This window comes from Aedes albopictus, chromosome 3, assembly GCF_035046485.1.
Source record: "Aedes albopictus strain Foshan chromosome 3, AalbF5, whole genome shotgun sequence".
Taxonomy (NCBI): Eukaryota; Metazoa; Arthropoda; class Insecta; order Diptera; family Culicidae; genus Aedes; species Aedes albopictus.
The window spans coordinates 258,884,443-258,904,678 of record NC_085138.1 but is presented as its reverse complement, the minus strand read 5'-3'; the positions used below and the strand labels follow the sequence as shown (position 1 = coordinate 258,904,678).

Below are 20,236 nucleotides of genomic sequence, written 5' to 3'. Positions count from 1 at the left end.
TGCCAGAATTTACCAATCCCCAGAATTTAATATTAAATATTAAATTCTGGGGATTGTACATTCTGGCAAATGGTACTTTCGGGCAAATAGAAATTTTCTCCATTTTCTAAGAATTAATTTCAGTCCATTAACATAAAAAATGTCGTCAGTTTCAATCTTTTACAATAATTTGATATGTTCACTGCTAGGATGATCTCTTGGTTTGTTTCGATAAAGGACGACTAGGGCTAGAACAACAAAAACAACTGGAAATGATTCACCGATAGTTATTAAGCAAAGAGAAAATCGATGAAGAGAAATCGATCATTACAGATACGCCTGTATAATACTAAGCGCGAGACTTCGATGTAACTAGGCTATGAGCCATTTTACGAGACGTTTTGGATCAGCTGATCACTCATTTCATGAATGAAAATTTGATAGGAGGTCGCGTCCAAGCCCGTGAGTGTGAATATCAATATCAACACTGTTGTCGTTCCGTAAAACAGACTATAAGTGCATAGGTCTACAAACATCTGGTATGGTGAAAATACAGCTGACCGAAGTACATTAGGCCGATTGGTCAATGGATAGAATAATGATCACGAATCGCTATTCAGTGATTATGGAACAGGAATCGGGACGGTTTCTTAAATTTGTTCGGTTTTCCAATAACTAGCTGATACTTCTACAATATTATTATTTCAGTATTGTTTTACCACAATCAACAATTAATGTCAAAATCTAGTCTTACTTACTAAGAAGAACAGCCTATGTTTAAAAGAAAGCAAAATTCACTAGTTGAACATCAACGGTTTCGAAGCAAAAAACTTTTTTTCTACAATTAAACTATTCTCTCCTCAAGTAACCATGGCCTTTTTGCGTGCAGATATACGATGTATTTAGAGCAATCATTACTTTACAAGCAACCTTAAGGTTGATTTGAAGTGGATATGGTCAATTATAGAATCAAATTAATATAACACTGTTATAATCTTAGTTCAGTCGCATAATTGCCATTTCCACTTTAAATCAACCTTAAATGTTCATGTAAAGTAATGATTGTTCTAAATACACCGTATATCTGCATGCAATAAGGCTTCAGCACCGTGGTTACTTGGCTAGTTCAAATAGTGAATTTTTTCTTCTTCTAAACACAGGCTGTTCTTTCTAGTTTCATTGTAAGACTAGTTTTTGGCATAAATTGTTGATTATGTTAGAACCATAAAGCAATATTGGTATTGCGGGACTAATAGTTAAATTATTGAAAAAAAAATAACAGATCTTAAACCCGTTTATTGTTCCTATATTTAAAAGAAGGAAAGATTTATGGTAAAAATACAGTAGCTCCAACTTCAACAGTTATTTTAACAGCATAAAAGGAGAAAACGAAAAAAAAATATGGCCATTCGGCACTTTTTGACCAAATGACATTCGACCCAATGGCCTTCAGTCGAATGCCTTAACACCATTGATATTAAGATTCTACAACAGTAACCGAAGCGCCATTAGCCATAATACCAAAGCCCAAATATGTTAAGCTCACATGTTACAATTACCGTGATAAGGGAATATATTGGTTGGACATGGCGCAAATAAACTAAGAAGTTCATCCAGAAAGAACAGCAGATGATTAAAAGAAGGAAAAAACTCTGCTGGAATTATTAGAATTAATTTCCTCAAGAATAAGCTTTTTATAGCATTTGATCAAGTGATATTCGGGCAGTGACAGTCAGGCTAATGGTATAGGTAAAACCGTCACTTGAGTTATTATTTCTGTGTATTTTACTCGTTGCTTCCAATAGGTTTTTGTTTATGGTATTCGGTTGATTTAAGTCTGTGATCAACAATTCCGGGTAATTTTGCTGTTTGGCACAAACATGATCTCTTTAATGTTATTGTTATTGTCAAAAATAAGCTTAAAAAATTACTTTCAATTGAAAGCAGGGAATCTTTGAAAAATATAAGTAAAACCAAAAATTTCATATCAGTAAAAGCTGGGAAGAACATTCTATGTGTTGAAGAAAGGAAAATCTTTAATGAGTACTGCTCAAATTCCGCCAAAATAAAATTTGATCAATTGGATCCACATCATGATCAACTTGTCCACAAGACAAATTTGTGGAAATGTTCTAATTGAAAAAATAAGCTGTTGTGCGCAATGAAATATTTGAATAACATCGATGATTTAATGTATTGTGAAGTTTGAAAGGTTTAAGTTCACATCATTTTTTTGTTTCACAGTGATTTGCCTCTCTTCAAACTATAGGCTTTTCTTTAAAAGTTACTCTAAAATCATTTCTTGTTTGCTCTTACATCAGTTCCGGTAATTTATTTAACTTTCGCATATAATAAATTTGAAATCGTTATTGTGGGCTAATCGATCCCAAACAAATAAAAAACACGATTTATTTTTCAATAAGAATTTTTTAAATTATCATTAGATTGGGAACACTTCTGGATTGAGAACTAGGGAAAATTTCTGGGAAATGGTACTTTCTGGGGAATGGTACATTCTGGCAAATGGTTTTCTGGGAAATGGTTCTTTCTGGCAAACGGTTTTCTGGGAAATGGTATTTTCTGGCAAATGTCTTTCTGGCCAATGGCATTCTGGCGAATGGTTTTCTGGCAAATATCGCACAATCGGAATAAACCACAAAGGAAGCCTAAAGAAATCACTATATGAATAGATATAGGTATTTCTGGAGGAATCCATGGAGAAGCCTGTTGATTATTCTTACCAATATCCAAAACGTCAAAATATACAACAGGTATATAAGTAATTCCAGGTGTGCTAAAGTTTTGTTTAAATATGCCATTATTAAATATTGTAATTATTGTGTGAAGTTTTAAATTTTAGGTGAGTGTCAACAGTCAAGGAAAAATTCTAGGGGGTGCCAAATTTGTTCTAGGGGGTGCCAGGCACCCCTGGACCCCCCCCCCTTGCTACGCCAATGCTTGTGGTCTTCACAGACCGCAGAGGGCAAGCTTCTTCAAAAGCTTCCATGATGAAAGCCGTTGTAGTATCGACGGCATCATCTAAATCGCTTGGAGTGTCAACACGCAAAACGCTTTCAGCAATATTTTGCTGAATTTTGCCGAGCTGAAGGGTCCAGCAAAATTTTTGGCTGAACTTTCAGCAAAGTTTTCTGAATTTCAGCAAAACGTTACTGGTGATCAGCAGAGTTTGCTGAACAAATCAGTAAAATTTTACTGAATTTCAGTATTTTTTTTTTTTGCTGAAACCTTCAGCTCAGCAAAATTCAGCAAAATTTTGCTGAAACCCTCAATCGATTTTTGGTGTGAATGGATGGTGAGTATCCATGAAATTTGGCTGCAACCAAATCGGTAAGGAAATCCCAGTTTGTTGATCGGGGTGTTGAGATGGACAGTGGGTACGATATGTGATTAAGAATAGAGCATGGTATGCAAAAAGAATTATCATAGCAAGCATGGCTAACTATTGGATGTCAAAATCAGGATAATGGAAAATCAGTTGTTTGACAAATGTTGAGCAGTAAAGAACTGAAATGAAGAGCGCACTGATGATCAAGAATGGCACCTCCGGTCACAACAATGGTGCAGTCGAGCCTCCAAACAACCGGAGTTTGATGCCTCAAGATGTTGAATTCCTGGATCATTGAATTATTAGAAGCGCTCAAGAATAAATGGCAAATTTTAAAAAGGTTTTTGAACTGCGGATGAAATCTGAAATCGATACTGTACTCTGAAAAAGAGTCAGTTAATCCTGAAGTGGACTCCGATAGAGAAGGCGGAGTTCCACAAATTCTGCAGGGCTCTGATAGAGAAGGCAGAGGACCCTCAAAAGGAATTTCGATAGAGAAGATGGAGTATCCAAACAAAATATCATGGACTCTGATTGAGAAGGCAGAGATCTTATGAAACAGGTAACCGATTGAGAAGGCGGAATACCTGCGAACGAAACAAAAGTTTCTGATAAAATAAGCAGAATACCCTTATAAGGATAAGTCTCCGATAGAGAAGGCGGAGTACTTAATAAATAAAGTATGGTCTCTGATAGAAAAGGCAGATTATCGTTGAGTAAACCTAATTTAGAGAAAGCGGAGTATCTTATAGTTATAGCAAAATCAGAGAGCTCTGCAAGAATCGTCTCCGATTGAGAAGGCGGAGTATCTTATTTAAATTATGACTCAAATACAGCAGGAGTCGAAAGATATATGCTAGCATAATAATGCATATTACCGCAAAGTACCATTGGCTGTCTTGTGCAATACGATTGAATTTATCTGTGGAAAATCGAATACATAATTATTTATAAAATAAAAGTGGAAATAAGACGAAAATTACAGACCAAGTAGTACTTCCAATCAAGCTTTGTTTGAAATGGTTTATGAGTTGATACGAATAAAAACTGATAAACTTGAAGAATACATTGATTCAGAAAAACGTTACATGCAAAACATGTTGGAAATATTTCATAGTGTGTTTGTTTGTCCTGGGATAAACCGAAATACCAAAAAGTTTATTTTGGACAATTATTGTTATTCCAAAACGACATGCAGTTTGAGTTTAAATAGCAACATTTTCTGGTATTCTGGCATTCGATTTAACCTTCCTAATGCACCATACTGGGAACAGCTCGTTGACGTTAAGGTTTGGGTCAAAAATTACCCTAATGCAACCTGTGAAAGTTTCTAGTTTCAGTAAAAACTCTGAAGTAACGATACATGGAAAACCGGATAGTCATGGCTAACCTGATGACATGCATGTAATGCAATAGTATTTGGAAGCAAAATAATGGGGAAGCATGGATTAAACGATGACTGCTACGGTGTTGGGCTATAGTTTTACAGTTAGACAAATTTGGAAAAGTAGGGTTCTTCAATCGTAATCAAGACCGCAAGGGCTAATACATTCTATGTCAAAATTGATAAAGTGTACTTTTAAGATTTATTGTATTTTAAAACCAATGTAAACTAATGACGGTTGAGAAGTTAAGTTTACTAGAGGATTTACTAAACAGGTTAAAGAGTGTAAGTCATGATTATTTGATTATTGAGGTGTTTCATAAAATTGCGATTGAAATAATCCAAGATTGCCTTGGTAATCGCGACGTTAAATCAGCAGAGCAGAAAAAAATGATAATTAGAAAATAATCTGCTGGAAGACTATTGGTTAGGAAATCACTCAAAGGGGCTTTTCCCTCTTTCAAAATTATAAGTTAAATAAACAACAACAACAACAACAAGACTATTGGTTATTATTTTTTTTATTGGACAATTTCACTGGTTTCTTTCTGAGTATTAAGGTATTAAGTAGAGTTTGAAAAATAATTGAACAAAAAAAAACAGGCATGATCATCGTGAGAGAAACGAAACGAGGACTAGAGAAGCAGAAACCATTAACAAACTGTGATTTGTGAGTCAGAGTAGGGATGGGAAGTAATGTTGAGATGGACAGTGGGTACGATATGTGATTAAGAATAGAGCATGGTATGCAAAAAGAATTATCATAGCAAGCATGGCTAACTATTGTATGTCAAAATCAGGATAATGGAAAATCAGTCGTTTGACGAATGTTGAGCAGTAAAGAACTGAAATGAAGAGCGCACTGATGATCAAGAATGGCACCTCCGGTCACAACACGGGGGTTCCTGAAACGCAAAGTTTGCGAAGTTTTTACATGTTCAAAAAAGATGTAGCGATGGTCAGATAAAGATTCTTCATCTGACGAATGCCAATTGGTCAGCTCGTGACTATTTAATTCTGCTAGAGTAAAGCATTATGTCTAACACTCCCTCTCTAGCAGATACCATGAAGGTTGAGCGATTACCTGTGTTAAGTATTCCAAGATCTGTACTACTTATGTAAGTATTCCATCAAACTGGAGCCTCTCAAATTGATGTCTGAGCTGCCCCAGATTATATAGTGAGCATTAGCTTCACTACCAACAATTAGCGGAAAGCCTTTTAAAGTGCAGTATGTGATGACTTGCTTGAAAGCATCCGTAGGGGATGGTTCATCATGCGGTAAATAAACCGAACAATATACGTATTTCCTGTTGAGGTTTCTAACAGATACATCAATTGTGATAGCACATACATCTCTGGTGGTTAGTTCAGAGATGAGTGTAGCAACTATTGCGTTGTTGACAAGCACACAGGCTCGAAGCATGACACGCGAGTTTGCCATTTCATGTAAGTAGCAAACACCGGGTTCACAAGATTTCCTAGATAGAAATTTCCCTTACGAAAGTAAGGTTCTTGTACCAAGGCCACTTGGGCTGTACCATTTTGCATAAGTCTGCAAAGATTGATCGTTGCTGTTCTTTTATGCTGAAGATTGATCTGAGCTATCCTAACCGTAGCCACTACCCAAACTAGGTAAGATTAAAATCTTCGCAACAACAGCACAACAAAGAACAGCAACAATAAAACCAAATCGGTATCGATTGGAAAACGCCAAAGGCGAGGATGCACAGAATACACTGTGTAAATCGCATAATACGAAACCATATAGGTGAAAATTTTGTCTGATAATGTAATAATGTAATGGCCACAGCTTTAACATTTTTATTATTATTATTTTTTTAAATATTATTTTATTTTTTGACAGAAGAACACAAGAATCCGTTCTTTCAAAATAAAAGAAAGACATAAACAACCGTGGAAACATGTAAAAATAACTACAAACCATTACTCATTGATTTTCTTACACTGGTTGTTTCTTTGATTCATCCTAATCGTTAGAATTGCTCAACAACCTTGGACAAGGTTGCAACCATTCATTTGCGAAAATTTACATTCATTTGCTATTATCTCAGTTCAGAAGCATGCTATCGAAAAACAATGTATGGATGAATTTAACCTTGTAGTTTTATCTGAAAGTTTGCCGAATAACATTGGGGTCGCAAACGTATACCAAAGTCGTGAGCGAGATGTGAAGGTAACTTTCTACAGCGTGAATGAAATTTACATTCACCGCGTGGAGAGTTGCCTTCACAGCTCGCTCACGACTTTGTTATACGTTTGCGACCCCAATGTTATTCGGCAAACTTTCAGATAAAACTACAAGGTTAAATTCATCCATACCTTGACCTTGGAAGCAATCTCTTCACGAACTTCTATCGAAGTTTCAAAATATAGTGACACAAATTCTTCGACATCTACGTGTATCTTTTCTACACGCAAATCGCTACAGTTCAAAGCAATAATCATCTAAACAATATGAAAGGAATTCACTAAACGGCGTTAAACGCTACGTTTAATATTTTTCTGCATAAACGTCGCGATCACCAAGGCAATCTTTGAATATTTTAATCGCAATTTCATGAAACGAACATTTACGCTCTTTAGTAAAACCCCTTTTATTGGTTTTTAAAATTTGAAGTTTTATTGTATGTTATTCATGCAGTTTCGTTCAACACATTTCTACTGAACGACACACAGAGTGATAAAGATTTTGAAAACATTTGCTGGAACTCTACTGTTCATAAATATGATTACCGATCTCTGATGATCGTTTATCAAAAACTCCCTTCAAAATTGCGAATATGAATTGCCAATTCTTTATAGACAGGGTTGTTTCGGTTGCTTCACAAGTGATAGCAGGGATCGATGTACCTTAAAACCCAAACTCGGAAGAGCATATATGAAGTTGTTGAAACGAGATTGATGAAAAGCAGTTCAAATTTTACGCACTACACTATATATTAGACTATCTGACCCCATAACGATTGAATTAACACACCTCCGTGCACCCACCGTACAATGTCACGTGGTCTATGGGCAGTCCCTGAGAATAGACCACGTCTTGTCAGCAAACATTAGTGTGTATCTGAATTGATCCATTGAAAGAAAATGTAGGTAAATGTTTTTTTCTAATGATTTATGTAGTTTTGAAGATTTTGGACCACCCTAACAGAAACAAATACACAATTATAGTTTATTTCAATACCAATACATGATTTAAGAACCCCCAAATTAAAAGCCTAATCAAAATCTACGTTCAGAAAGCACATCGTGATAGCTTATTATCGATTATTTTTACATGCTTTCCATAATCAGCAGATTTCAAACTTTTGAACCACCCTAATATAGTAAAATCAAAATATATGATAAGTTCCATATAAGAAATAGATTTAGGGAACTAAAATCATCATAACCTGTGAATTTTAGCAATTTCGGTTAACATTTGAGGTTTTGTCCGACTTTTGTATGGAGGCCAGCCACTGTGCATTGCTCCGGTTAGCGCAGTAAGGGCTACATACTGTGGAGGGCGCCCTGGTACTCCACAGGCCCCGTTAGCGGTTAGGTTTTTATTAGACCCCCCGAGCCATTCATTCCTAGGCACGGTAAGCATAAAACCGCATCACACCATGAATTAGGGGTCACCTGTTGGTGGATTCTTACCACCGGAACAGGCGGTCCGTGTGTTATTCTTAGCCAATTGAGACAAACGCTACCGACACTACACAGCTATCTAGGCTGATCGAGAAAAGAAGTTAATATTGATGATCAACTTCATACGGGCTCGAACAGCACTTCTCGTGTGCCGTGCAGTGAACAATTTTAGCAGCAACAGAATTTTCGCATTTTTTTTTTAATGTCAGAAATGGATTGAATGGATTTTTCCCATCGTGTAATGGTTAGAATCTACGTTTTAGCAGCAAAAACGGTACAAACTATTTAATAACATGGTATGTTTTAGTTGTAGAAAAGCGTTGATTATTTTCGATCATATCCAACGTTTCGATCCTGTGGTTGGGATCTTCATCAGGGCCTATTTATTTTGAAAAAGGGCAGGGGTGTTCCTGGCGGATTCAGGAACGTTCCAGAAGTCTTCAAGGGGTTTCTGGGGTATTCATGAGAGTTTCATAGAATTTTAGAGCCGTTTCAGGCTGTCCCAGGGGATGTTTGAGCGTTTTATGTATGTTTCTAGGCGTTCTAGTTGTTTTCAAGAGATTTAAGGAGCTTTACAGGGGTTTCAAGGGGTTTCAGTGGAATGCCAGGAAGTTTTAAGGGTATTCCAGGGGGATCCAGGGGCATTCGAGGGACTTTTCAGTGGCGTTTCTTGGGATTTTATTGGCCGTGTAATTGGGTTGCAGGGAAATTGTAGTATTCTGGGTTCGGTGGGTGGTGCAAGGGGTTTCAGTAGCTTAGTAGCTTTCTAGAGAATTTCAGGGGTGTTTCTGGGGCATTCTAGTGTATTCCATGAGGTTTCTGAGAGTTTAAGGAGTGTTCTAGGGGGTTTCAGGCGGATACAGGGGCGATCTATCACTGTGGCACGTTCCATGGGTTTTCATGGATGTTCTAGGATATTCAAGCGGATTTCAGAGGGAGGGGGGGGGGTGGTTTCAAGGTTCTTCAGGGCTTTTTTAAGAAGTTTCAGAATAGTTTCAAAGGGCTTTAGGGGGTCGCAGGGGTGAATCAGCGATTTCAGGGACGTTCCAGGGTATTCTAGTATGTTTCGGAGGGGTGTGTCAGGAGGATCCAGGGGCGTTCTAGAGGTGTTTCAGGAGGATGTGCGTTCTATGAAGTGTCACAATGGACCTAACAACTGGTTTTAGTGACTTATATACCCAACAAGGAATAAACAAATGAGTTTCAGGGACGTTCCAATTTGTTCCAGTGGGATCCAGGCAGTTTCGAGAGATTTCAGGGACGTGACATAGGGCTCCAGGAACGTAACAGTATGCTCCAGTGAGTTTTAGAGGGTTTCAGGAGCATTCTATATTACATTGAAATGATCGCTTTCCACTTGCGAATGATATCTCCTCCTGAATTTGATGTGCCCTTGAAGAAGCTTCTCTGCATCTTGAGCTGTCATAGTTTTTGTTGAAAAAAAAAAACAACAACAATCATCTTAACCTCTTTTCGAGTATAGAAAATTTTTCAACTAGGTTTTAAAACAGTTTTATTGCTACTCTTAATTAGGTTTGCAAAACCTCTCCGAGCGTGGTCCACTTAGCCGGATGATGCTCTTAAAAAGGTTATCAAGAGATTTTGATGGTTGAATAAATTTAATTGCAAGTTTTATAAAATTGGTCATGAAAACCCCATATAGAGCAGAACAAAACTTCAAATGTTACTTGGGATATGAATCCCTTGGAAACCCGTCCCGGAACCTTCCTGAAACACCTTGAAAGTCCTGGAAACTTCCTTGAAACATCCCTGAAACCCCTTTAGAAGCCCTAAGGAATCCCAGGCCCCCTCGGAGAATCTCTCCGAAACGCTTGTGAAATTTCCATGAAACTTGAAAATGAAAACCTGATAAATTTGTAACTGATAATTTAAAATTGTTGGCTACCGGAGTGAACCGTTCAACCACAAGACAAGAATCGGTCGACATTAGGATCAGCCTGCTTATGCGCCCAACATTTAGATTGCATCCGATGCAGTTGTATGCACTATTTTCTTAATTCTAAATACAGTTTTTCTAGTACCGTCGTTGGGGGTGGGCCAAAAATGCATACTTCATTCATTGTTCTATAACTTTTGAATCTTTGCATGAAAAAGTCCTGTGATCACTGGAATGTGACCTTTTTTTTCTTCCCTTGGGGAAATTAAGCCACTGCGTCCAATAGGCTGAACTTTTGTGACCTTTGGTAATGCATGCACGATGAAAAAATAATACTGGAGTACGTCAATCTATCCATATAAAAAATGCAGTGGCATACGTGGGACCGCGCATAAATCACGAACGAAACGCCGGATTAGGTTCGTTTTTGTTGTGTTCTGTTAGTTTTCACCCAAGGAAGGTTTATGAGGCAAAAACATGTTTTTGAAAATCGGTTTTCGATGCAATTTGCGTTCGAGGATTTGGGAAGGGAACCGAATTTGTTCCACATTGACAACAAAGCAAGTAAATAAAATTCTGGTCCAGGTTGATACTATTTATCAATACTACATAATATAATGGCTTTGAGTTTGAGATTCTAAAAAGCCTAGTTTTTTTTTTTTCTATAATTTATCAAAAAATAATTGATTGATTGATTTATCTTTATTTGAGAGACTTTCAGCCCTTGGCTGGTTCGTCTCTTTATCAAAAAATAACTAATTGCTCTAGTAACCTAATTTTTCGACAGGAACTGCTGGCAACTACGAGGATGACACCATAAATTTTTTGATTTGAAATTCGCAAGCTATTGTGGATAATGTTTTGACCAAATCTCGCACCTTTGACCCATTGTCATCCTAACGACGGTGTTCGTACTCATTGCGTTTTGCACGAAATACAGATTTTTGAGTTAGTGCACTTATTATTTGTTATTTTTTTTTAAATGGATACAGATACGGATTTTGTATGGAATACAGATTTTCAGAATATACCATACAGATATAAAGGCATCCTTAGCTTGTGGTCTGCTATGCATTTTAAATGTCTTCAGGATGGTGCTGAAGTGATGCCATAATATCGCAACGTGACAGTCCCTCGTAGATCAAAATCCTCCTCCACACGCCCATGGCCGGAAAATTTTGCCACCCCGTGCCACTCGATTCCGGGGATTTCCTTTGAATAGATATTAGGCGCATAGCGTCAGACCAGAAGCCAGCCGGTCGACAGCATCGAAAAAGCTGCACACGAACAAGCCGGTAGGTATGCATGAAGGCAGCTCAGCCGCGCTGCGCCGCGCCGACAACCGGCCGGGTCTCGTGTGCAGTTTAACGATTTCCGATATGCAAATTAATTGTATTAAATCCGGCGGCAGAGCGCGCACTTGACTCCTGTGCCTGGCGGGCTGCCTAAGCTCTTCTCAATGAGTGGCTTGTTTTTGCAAAGGCTCAACCGTGAAGAGAACTGCAAATGAGGGGAGGTGGCGCTCAGATGGGGCGGAACTTGTTTTGCTTGCAATTCAAACATTTATTAGTCATTTGTTTTGTTCTCACCTGACGATCGCATGTTGGATGGTTAGACCGGGCTCATTTTTTGCATTTGATAATGTATATGTTTTGCGTCCGGGTATTTCCTGTGTCGACGAGGATATTCTCTTCGTGACTCAGAGGCGGAAAGAATGGCTTGTTGACGGGAAATCATTTTGTAGATTAATTGATTGAATTTATGATTGGAGAAAGAATGGTGTGAGTTGAGCTTAAACCAACAGTAGATATATTTACCTATAAACATGCAGTTTATTAGCCGTTGGATCTGCATTTCTTTCTTGTTGATGCTAAATTCAACCTCAAGCATAATATGTAGTAAAATACAGATCGACACGACTATTCAAGCAAATTAGCCATTCTTGGTCACGCGTAGTGTTCGCCAGGTCACTTGTTCCTGGTCCATTCATCGTGCTCTCTGCGCTCCACACCTTTTTGGGCCAACTAGATCAGCAGCGATCACCAACTTTTCAGGGTTTGTTGCGAACAGCAACGAAGGGCACCGATCTTCCAGCAGGCCAATATTGATGAAAACACGACATTTAATATTGCGTCATGCTATAAAGCTGAAATTTATTGTTTTTTTTTTAAATATTAGATTTACTATATACTACATACAATTAACTAATTATTAACTTACATCTTCGGTGTTTTTGCAAGGAACGAGATTGGTTCTTGCACCCGTGCTGTTGCTTGTTCGCATTGTTTATTCTTAAACAAGCATTTGACACAAACGAAGCAGAGCACAAAACACCGAAGATTGACAACACATGCTCCGGGGTTTGACTCAGGGGTTCGCAAAACCATTCTCACGTAACAGGGTTGTTGTCCGGCATTCTTGAAACATGCCCTGGCCACCGTATCCTTCCAGCTTTGACAACTATCTGGATGCTGGATTCGCCGTAGGGTGTAGTGACTTGTGGTTCATCTTTCTCCATCCCACACCGTCCAAGATCGTCCTTGCATTCTTCCGGAGCCCGTAGTAGGCACGACTTCAGGATGCGCTGTCGAATTTCACGACTCATATTGTTGTCAGCTGTCAGTAAGGATCCGAGGTAGACAAATTCCTCCGCAACCTCGAAGGTATTCCCGTAGCTGTTAGGATCCGATCACCGATCGTACTCAATTTTGTTAACCAGCATCTACTTTGTTTCTGCCTTTTTCACCACCAGTCCGACCTTTGCTGCTTCGCGTTTCAGGCGGAAGTATAGCTTTTTCAGTGTTCCCAATTTTCTGGCAATAATGTCATTTGCCATACGGTGAATATCTGGTTCGTTGTGCACCAGCCGTCGATAAAACCGGCTCATTCGTTCCAGGTGACAGACGACAGAAGATGATCTGGGATATTACTTCCTTGTGAATGGGGCAGATTATCTCATTCTTCCACTCCTCCGGTAGCTGTTCGGTTTCCCAGATCCTGACTATCACCCGGTGTAGACAGGTGACCAACCCCCTTCCAGGAGCCATCTTAATGAGTTCAGTTACGATATCATTCTTCGCAGCTGCTTTGCTGGTTTTGAACTGGTGAATGGCATCCTTAACTAACTCTGCGGGGCAGTTGGATCTTTCTATCCTCCCTCTTCCTTCAGGTTGCTCCCGTTATCATCCCTGTAGATTTCGGTTTGCGGTACGAACCCTTGGCGGGATGTGATCTTCTGGTAGAACTCCCGTATTTTTTGGGAACGGCACAGCAGTTCCATTTCGTCGCACTTAGCTTCGTTCAATTGGCGTTTTTCTCTTGATTACCGCCCGCGCAACATTATTTTCCTCCAAAATCGCTCTATACTTTTCGTCGTATCATTCGTTTCATTGACACCTTTCCACATACCCGATGGTGCTCGCGGCTGCGTCGTTGATGGCTGGCTTTCACTATACTCCAGTAGTCCTCTAGAGGGGCCTTATCGAGCTCGCCCTCGTCTGGCAACGAGGCCTCGAGATTCTGCGCGTATGCTAAGGCGACATCCGGTTGTTTTAGTCGTTTTAGGTTGTACCGCGGCGGTCGCCGGTACCGTACATTGTTGATGTTGGAGAGTTTTGGGCGCAGTTTGACCATCACTAGGCAGTGTTGGTAACTCAAAATCTCAAATCTCACGCTTCAGTTGTTTCACGCGCGATTCTTGACTCCCCAAACTCACCGCCGAAAAAATCATGCATGAGTTGACTCGCAATTTCACTCATTGCGTTATTTCTTGGTGTTCTTATTATTTACATAGAAGTTTTTAGGATTATATGATAGAACAGAAGCAAATCTAGCATACAATAACATTGAATACCGTTCAAATTTATTTGGGTTCGTTTTACAAGCGAACGAGATTTCGGCGCTTGACTCGTGAGAACGAGATTTTGCATGAAAATCTCGCGCGTGAGAAAATGATTCAGAATCGCGCGCGAGTTTACTCACGCAGGAGCGGTTCATGAGTCTGCTTTGAGTGTGATTTTACCAACACTGTCACTAGGTAGAGGTCGGAGTCGATGTTGGCGCCACGATAGGTTCTGACGTCGATAATGTCGGAGAAATGCCGTCCGTCAATCAGAAAGTGGTCGATTTGCGATTCCGTTTGCTGTGGAGACTTCCAGGCTTAATGATAAGGGATGCTGTGTTGGAAAAAAGTGTTACGTATGGCCATATTTTTGGAGGCGGCGAAATCAATGCGTCGTAGGCCGTTTTCGTTCGTCTGCTGGTGGGGGCTGCACTTGCCAATCGTCGGTCTGAATTCCTCCTCCTTAGCGTTTGATCTCCCATGATGATCTAGACGTCGTGGCTTGGGCAGCGCTCGTACTCGCGTTCGAGCTACGCGTAAAATTCGTCCTTGTCATCATCAGTGCTTCCGTAGTGTGTGTGGACTGTGCACGTTTATTATGCTGACGTTGAAGAATCGGCCCTTTATCATGAACTTGCACCGGTCCTTCTGTAGATCAGCGAGTATGCGGGTGCTCCCAATGAAGTTGAGAGATCGGCTGTTTCACGTACAAAGTTTCCGAACGCAAGTCCGTTTGGTTCGCCGGGGCCGTTACCGGTAGTGTGGGTTCGTATTATTCTCTAGTAGATTTTCTGTTGTAATGCTATGTTTACGTCTGGCTCGCAGGGAAGGACACCAACCTCCTACTTTTTGGAGGACCATAGGGTACAGTTGATCTTAGAGTTCTTCCCTGGTACTCAGACGTCGATCAGCCGCCCCTAACGTGACGATCAGACGCTGCTATGAGCCGGTCTTCCTGAAAAACAGACGCTTAGGAAGCAACCACCCCCTCCCCCGCCCCCTTTCCTGTCAGCCAAAGTTTCCACTGGTTGGTTGGTTACCCGATCTTCCATAAGGTTTCTCGCAGACTGACCCGAGCAGAGAAAAATATCAAAATAATAACAACGGAATCACAAAACCGGTTTTTATATCTCGGTTTGTTACTATTAACTTATTAAGTCATCACCGTTCCATAACATGTTCTGTTGGGCAATCTTATTTTGTTATGATCGTGCTCTTGGTATATTTTCTTTAAATTACATTTCAATTACTTGTTTTGTTGTAGCACAAGTTCAGTTATTATTGTGTCATTGAGACTAGTACAAATATTTGATCATTAATATTACAACATAACTAGCTTTGCAATCAAAACTACACCATTCGAGATTTTCGTTGTTCACAGCATTCCATGAGGAACTGTAAGAGAAAATATGATTTTGTCATCAGTTCATCTTCTTACTGACATTACGTTACAGAGCCAACTTATCAGCCTTTTGTTTTATAAGCACTTTGAAAAGTATACCTGTTTTTTTGTCCCAGTTTCAGTTAGGTATGAATACGAAAATAGAGAGTGTAATAGAGTGTTAGCCATTTTATGAAACATTCTTAATCAACTGGTGGAATTCAACGACGAACAACACATTTACTACAAAAATGTAAAAAAAATAAGTCATCAAGAACTCCATTGATTATTTTTAGACATTTTATTTTTATTGATTTCACTGCATCGAGCCCACTTAGATTAACTAAGATAAATGTGTCAATCAATGAGGTAATAATGTAAATTAATCTTATAAACAATAAACCACCTAATGAAGGGTTTCAAAACGACGGTAGTTTATCATCGTAAGCTGTTTGGAAAATAAACGAGAACTATTGTTTCTCTCTGTTTTCGATAAGAAATCGCTTGCGACAAAAAAAGCGTCCCAATTATGAATGAAACATTTAACAATAGATCCTATTGTTGCGTATCCCATTGAATGCATATGGGACTTTGGAGGAGTTCCTATCCGCAACTGAAAAAAGCAAATTTTGTTTTCAGATTGTTATCAATAACGTATTCATATCCAAATTTGTTATTAAAATATTTTCAAAATTCGCTGTTATTAAGTTGTTATTGAAACTAACAAAACATGTTATTAAACAGGCTTCCAGGAACATTTTTTTGTTATAATATTTGTTATTTTGCCGCTTATGACAGACAAGTTTATAACAGGATATGTTATGTAAATAACATGAAAATAACTCTTTCCGCTACTCAGTTATTTTTCCAAAATAACACATTTTATTATGCTGTTGCTATTCCCGTCTGCTCGGGGACTGGTTTCACGCATAGGTAGGGATAGGAGTTCCTGAGAAGGAGCTTGTGGATCTCAATGGGATCTGAACATAGATGGAATAAGGACAGTTATTAAGTTAGTACGTACGGCGAGTCAGGATTTATTGAAGGGGCCAAATCTTTCAGTCTGCCAGGAGGTCAAGGAGCGGTTTTGAGATTTCTCCAAGAGTTTTTGGATTCCTCGATGTCTCCGCAAGGAATTCGTTTCGAGATTCCTTCGGGTAAGGTTCACAAAGCAATCCTTGAAGTAGCTCTAGGATGAATATCGGGAGAAGCTTTTGGAGGATTGCCAGAAAGGTTTTCTAGGTGAATTTCAGAGATCCAGAAAAAAATTCCTGAAAAACTCTTAGAAGGAACTCCTGGAGAAATCTCGTATGGAATCCCAAGAAGAGTCCTTATGGAATTTTTGAAGTATTCCCTGCAGGAGTTCTGGAAGGAGTTCCTGGAGGAATCCGGAATGAACTTCTGAAACATACCAGGAAAGATCTTCTGGAAGGCTCCTCGAAGAAATCTCTGGTGAAACTTCTGGAAGAATCAAAGAAGGAACTCCTGTGTGTTGTCTCAGAAAAAAAAATCCATGAAGAATCCTAGTGAGAACAATGGAACGAACCTGTAAGGGAAAACCTGAGGGAATCCTAAACTTTTGGAAGAATTCCTTAAGAAATCTCGTAAGGAATACCGATAGAATCCAAGATGAAAGCTTTTTATGAATCTTGGCAGAAATTCCTGGAAGAGTCCCAGAGGGAATCTCCCAGAATAATGTCAAATCTTGGAGGAGTCAGTGCCCTGTATCCAAGTTCGCCGGAAAAGGCGCTGCAGTGACGTTCAATGAAGTGGTTTGTAGCATTCACGTCGGTGGTCGGTTGACAAATCCGGTTGACTCTACAAACTGATGGAATTGGGGAATTCCTCGAAAAAATCTTACAGGATCTCCTGCTAAGTTGTTTCGAGAGATTTATTTGGTAATTCTTCCAAACGATATTTCACAAATTACTTCTTCTTTGGCAATGACCTCAGGGATTCATTCGAGAATCCCTCTGAGTGCTGGGAGCTTCCTTCGGTTTTTTAATGAGGTTCTACAAAACTTCCTGTGAAAAGAATTATAAAAAAAAATCTAGGAAATTTCCATAGAAAAGAAAATCCTGGCAAATTCCTAGGCTGATCCTGGAGGAATTTGTTGAAGCATTCCTAAATAAATCCGTCACAATAATTTCCACACGAAATATATTCTGAAGTTATTTCTAACAGATCCTTTACAGGTATTATTAGAGACATTCTTGAAAAAAAAAATCAGGACTGTTTCTCGAATTCTCTGAAATGTACATACAAAAATCTCTGTAGTTTTCTGCAATAGACCTGGAAGCATTTCTTAAGAAATCCTCGAAATAAATCATTTATAGATTCTGGAGGGAAGACACTTCTGAATAAATAGCAATCACTGGAGTAATTCATCCAGAAATCCTTTGAGTAATTAAAAAAAAACTTACAGGAATTCCTGGAGACATCTCTAGAAAAAAACTTGAGAGCATCTCCCCCTGCAAAAGACGATGGAAGCATTTTCAAAATTTATGAAGGAACCCCTCGCAAATTTTCGAAAAAATCCCGGAGGAATACTTGGAGGAGTTCCTGAGGAAATACGTGGAAAACTTTTTGGATCAGCTTCTGGAGGAATTTCTCAATTATTTCCTGGAGGAATTACTGGGGGAATCAGTAGAAAAATTCCTGGATATATCCAAGAAGTAATTTCTGAAGAAATCTCTGGTAGACTTCCAATAGGAATCCCTGGAAAAATTCTTCGATAAATTATTGAAGGAATCTTTGGAAGAATTCCTAGAGAAATCCCTGGATGTGCTCCTGCAGAAATCCCTAGTGGAATTTTGGCAGGAGTCCCTGGAGAAATGTCTGAAGAAATCCCTGGAAGAATCACTGGCAGAACCCCTGAAAGAATTCCTGAAGAATGCTTGGAGGAGTTCCTGGAAAAATGTCTGGAGGGATACCTGAATGAATTCGCGGAGGAATACCTGGAGGTATTTCTACATCAATCCCTGGATTCTTGAAGGAATTCCTGGACGAAATTTTGGGGGATGTCCTTGAGAACTTTTTCAGAAGGCATCATTGGAAGATTTCCTGGAGGAATTCCAGAATGAGTTCGTGAAGGAATTCGTGTTGGAATTCCAGGAGGAATCCCTGGAGAAATTTCTAAAGAAATCCTAGAAAAAAAACCTTGGGGAACCCCTTGATAAATTCGTAAAGGAATCTGTGGAAGAATTCCCACAGGAACTTCTAAAAGAATTTTTAGGGGAATGCCGGAAGGAGTTCCTGAAGTAATGCCTGGAGGAATTCCTGGAGGATTGCCTGGAGGAATTTCTGAAGGAATCTCTGTTGGATATCTTGGATAAATTTCTCACGGAATTTCTGGAGGATTTTCCGGAGAAATTCCTGGAGGAATTCATGTTTCAATTCTTGGAGGAATCTCTGGAAGAACTCCAAGAGGAATCCTGTGAGATATCCCTGGAGAAATTTTTTGAAGAAATTCCTGCAAGTATGCTTGGAAGAATTCTTGGCGAAATGTCTGGAGGAATGACTGGATGAATTCGTGGAGGAATGACTGAAGGTATTCCTAGAGGACTGCCCCGGGTTCCTAAAGGAATTCCTGGAAAAAAAATCTGAAGACATCCTGGTATAGCTCAAAATTGTGACGTGCTAGAGCAAATCTGAGCCCCGATTCGGATTCAGCGGCCCAAAGGCTATCAAAGACACATAAGTTTGCTCTTGAGACAAAAAAATGTTGCGCTGTATTACTGGAGGAATCATCGGTAGAATTGTAGGATGAATCTCTGGTCTAATCTTTGGAAGTATCCCTGAAGGGATTCCTGGTAAATTCCTGCAGGAATTCCTGGTGGATTGTCTGGAGGAACTCGTGGAATAATTCCTGGAGAAATCTCTGGAAGAAACCTTGGAGGAATGCCTGGAGGAGAACTTCCAGCAACAATTCGTAGAGGAAATCCTGGAAAAATTCTTGGAGGAATCCCTGTAATAAATCCTCCAGGAATTACTGAAGAAATTTTTGAAAGAATTTGTGAAGGAGTCCCTAGAAAATTTCCTAAACAAATTCCTGGAGGAATTCCTGAATAATTTCCTGGAGAAATTCTTGTGGTGATACCTGGAGGTATTCTTGGTGGTATTTTTGGAGGAGTCCCTGGGGAAATGCCTGGATGAAATCTTGAAGGAATGCCTGGAGGAATTCTTGGAACAATCTGTAGGATCGTAGCAACCCATTATATTGCTAACTAGATAGGTTCTTAAATAAACTGTCATTCTTATGTAAACCACTAAACAATGTAGTTGCGTGTCTACACAATCAACTCCGGGAGGAGGATATTCTGAAGAAATTGCCGTAGAAATTTCAAGAGGAAGTCCTGGAGGAATTCCTGGATCAATTCCTGGTGAAATTCTTGAAGGTATTCCTGGAGGAGTGCCTGAATGAAATCCTGGAGAAATGCCTGGATAGAAATTCCCTCCTGAAGGAATGCCTATAGAAACTCCTGGAGAAATTCCTGTAGGTATGCCTGTGAGAATTCCTGGGAAATTTCTTGAGAAATTCCTTGAGAAATCTCCAGGGGTACTTCTGGAGGAATTTCTGGAGGAATCCCTAGAGGAATCCCAGGTGGAATCTCTAGAGGAATTCCTTGACGTATCTCTAAAGGAATACCTGGAGGAATCTCTGGAGGAATTTCTAGATGAATCTCCAGTGGAATTTTTTGAAGAATTCCTGGATGAACCGCTGTAAGAATTTTTAGACGAATTTCTGAAGAAATT

At 39.3% G+C, this 20,236-nt stretch overlaps 2 protein-coding genes across 2 annotated transcripts in view; one reads left to right on the top strand and one right to left on the bottom strand.

Moving 5' to 3' along the window:
• The window catches only part of LOC109422214 (uncharacterized), a 317,823-nt gene that overhangs the window by 134,283 nt on the left and 163,304 nt on the right, over window positions 1-20,236 (bottom strand). The gene's annotated exons all lie outside the window — the stretch shown is intronic.
• LOC109422378 (phospholipase A1) overlaps window positions 1-20,236 on the top strand; it is a 142,283-nt gene that overhangs the window by 64,215 nt on the left and 57,832 nt on the right. The gene's annotated exons all lie outside the window — the stretch shown is intronic.